Raw genomic sequence first — 3753 nt, 5'->3', positions numbered from 1 at the left:
CATATTGGCAAAAGTTAATTAGTCAACCAATATGTTACTTGGGACTATGTTGCAGGTTCGTTATCTGCCATTAGCCACTGGTCAGGCTAAATTTCTGTCGAATTTCTTTAGTTCCTTGCTCAGGCTTTATGAGCCACCTTAATGAGCTTCTAGGCCTGCCTCTGCTGCTAGGTTCAAGTATACCGCTTGCTAGCAGATTTCGTTCCCGCTCCACCTCCATTTCAAGATTGCCAAAATGCTTGAACCAGCGTGTCAGCTGGACATCTGATTCGGTTAACTACTGTACAGACGTGTGCCATTCACAGGCATTGTAGTATTCAACTTGATAACGCTAAGTTTGTTTGTTTGTAACCTATCAGTCAGTATAGCTTCAGTTTCGGATTAAATTTGTACTTTTATTACGTGAATTCAACGTTTGTAGTATTTAAAAAGGAAGTTCCTTACGCTACATTATTATATGAGAAATAAATAAATAAAATAAATAAATAAGATAACGTAAGATATCGTACAGGAGATGAGTGCCACCGGTATTTGCAGATTTTATGCCTTCAAAAATGAGCGTTTCACTTTCTTCTCGAGAGCCTAGAAGCGCTGACGGACTACGGCGTTGGCTTCTCCTGTTTTCGCTCACTTTATCGTAACTTTGGCATTCCTTCGACACCTCTATCTCCCTCCAGGTGCCTTATGCAAGCCACTGCTTTCTCTGAGTGGACAACTCACCCAAATTTTACTCGCCAGTATCGATGACAGCGCTAACGCTTCATTGATCTTCTACCTTGCCACCTTCCGGAATATCCGCAACACGGTTCTCCAAGTTCTCGACGAACGACTTTTTCATAGCAGCGTCTTCCATGTAGCGTCGGCATGTACGTGTGTTCGATTCTCACCTCGACGAATCCTAGCAAAGCGCAGCTGGTTTTCGTCGATTAGGAGGTAATTATTGAACGAAAATTGCGGCGCTACATTTGTTCCGCACATCAAGAATGGCTCCGTCTTCATTTTCGGATGATGTAGATGTGACGATTTTCCGGGACACCGTGGCCCCATTGGTTCGCATGTCATGTCCCTTTGCACACTGATTGATGGTGAAAGAGAAATCCCTCAATCATCATATCGTAGTTGCCATGGAGCTCTGCAAACAACTCTCAAGTTTTGCTTTCTTTTTATTTTAATTTTTTTATATAATCTTTATTAGTATCTTAATCAATTTTTTGGAAAAATCAGAATAACCTATCAGTCTTGTAAGCTTCCTGGAAAAGGTATGTAATATGCAATGTATTGGTGAGAAAATTATTCGTACATATTACAAGTGATAAGCTCTTGGAAATTTAGCACATTCCACAGATAAATGAACTCAAAATCCTTTGAGTTCCCTGAGCAAGTTGACATATTTGCTGACTTTGTTGACAACCATGTGCTGCCAGACAGTACAAATGGAGACGCTTGGTTGTAGATACCACATGCTTAATTGAATTTTATAGGCATTCACAGTTCATACCATACTTTTTATGCGATTCACGATTTATAAACGAATGCAGATATATAGAGTAAAGTGGGGCAAAAGTTTCTTTTGAAGTTTTTGAGCTCAATTCGAATTATTTCTTTCGGGTGTCAAGGTTGTTCGAAGTATTTTTGAAAAGAGTCTTTTACTCCAAAAACTATGAAAATTGATCAATATTTCGAAAAGTTATGACATAATGTTGGTTTTTGATCAAAAAATTGTAATATGCGATGGTCCTTCCAACGCATGGAATGGAATTGTAATGAAATCGAATTCGATATTTTATTTTGGGGCGTAACTAGGTATATTTTGAAGATGCTTTAGCATCTGGGGACTGCGAATAGAATCAAAACAGTTGTCAGGATATCTCCATGCACCGCTGTCAAAATATCTTCGTCGAACTGTCACAGCTCCAACAGCTACAGTTCTTATGCGCTTCCACCTGTAAGAAAAGTATTGCAACAATATTTTTCCTGAACAAGTCAAACAAGACATGACATAGTGCTCTGGGCCACGTGGAAAGCAAGGCAAACAATAAAAACTGTTAATGATGCATTGCAGTTTATTTTGAAACGACAATACATTAAAATGTTCATCGCAAATTAGAAATGGATAAACTTTGAGCAAGAGAAACATTTTGTAGTCATAGGGAGATTAATCATGTTTACCTTTTTCAAACAGCGTCGCGACGGCGTGTTTAACAATTGCGCCGACGGTGGCGGTGGCATGAAAATCAAACACTCGTGCGTGTTTTCAAACCGAACGTCAAAAGTGTGTTAGTGTGCGTTAGTTAGCTTTAAAAATAAAACCGTTCTTATTCGCTGCCCCCAGTTTACCATGTATAACTTTTTTATAAAAAAGATTTGGAAATCATATTTTACACATAGTGGGGCAAAAGTTCGAATAGTGGGGCAAGAGTTCGAGTCATGTGGCAACTTTTGGTAAAAACCTAAAATTCTGCAAAATGTACATATGTATTATCATTAAAAATGATGAATTAAGGTATGCACACAGCAAAATCTAGCCACCGCATTTTGGATAGAAATTTCTCTATTTTCAACGAATCGTGGCAATCTCTGGCGCAAATGAAAGCTTATTGTGTAAGGAATTGAAAAAAATTTACTCCGGGATATATTTTGACATTGTGTTTAAAATAGAGTCAAGGGAACAAGAAGTCCTCGAAAAGTTTTTGCACAAACGTGCTGAAAATCTGACAATGTACATTAAAGCGACCGTCCCCGCAGACCTAAGTTAGCTTTCAAGTATTCGGTTCTATACATCATTACAATCTGGAAAGGTTGCAGATCAACTTAAGAGCAAGAAAAAATCGAAGTTTGGCAAGAAATACATAGTTTGGTCAACAATATGAATTTGTGGTTTGAAAAACCGAACTTTTAGAAATACATGTACAGCAAATCATCTTTTTCACTACGGAAAATGTCGGGAAAAATGGCTGGCACCCCTTATTCAAAAGCTTAGATATTGTGTATTGATTTGAATTGATTTTAGTCCCCTGTTTTTGGCGGAGAATGCTTCCGTTTGTATGCAGAAAACTATGTAGAAATTGTACTGCATTTTTTCCAAAAAACGTAAAATCTCATACACTTCAAAACTCAACCCAATTGAAAAATATTGAGTAACCGTGAATTGGAACCTTCAAAAAATGTCAAGAACGACAGCTTTCATCGAAAAATAAGATTGATTTTGACACAAAGGTGGTAAAAATTTCTTGGCATGCGGTCGAAGGTACTGTGCAAAACTTTACGGAAGGACTCAAGCTCAAAACTCGAGATGACGGATATAACAAGTCAAATCAGCAATGTCTTGATGTTGATTTAAAGTAAATTAATGCTTTTTTACAATGAATTGCTTTTGGTTTGGGAACAAGTTGGAATGAATTATTACTGCTTGATTTTCTTTGGCCAGATTTTGCTGTGCGCATACCTTAGTCAGAAAACTCGATCAAAGTTGAAAAAAAAGTTGTTTCATTTGAATTTGGCGGAAAACTACTCATTTTTGGTGTAGTAAATTTAACCCTAATTTGGGTGAAATCCAGATCAAACTTTAAAATGTATTTTAGTTCCAACATCAAATATCAATTGGTTTTAGGTATTCAGATTACCAAAGCGTGGAAATAGAAACGAAATTCCACAAACACTAGATCCGAACTTTTGCCCCAGTGGTGGGGCAAGAGTTCGAATTAGACACACATACAAAAAGTGTTGTAACTCAATATTAAAAAGACATTTGGC

The sequence above is a fragment of the Aedes albopictus genome, chromosome 2 (assembly GCF_035046485.1).
Source record: "Aedes albopictus strain Foshan chromosome 2, AalbF5, whole genome shotgun sequence".
Classification (NCBI taxonomy): Eukaryota; Metazoa; Arthropoda; class Insecta; order Diptera; family Culicidae; genus Aedes; species Aedes albopictus.
This window is presented reverse-complemented; position numbering follows the sequence as displayed.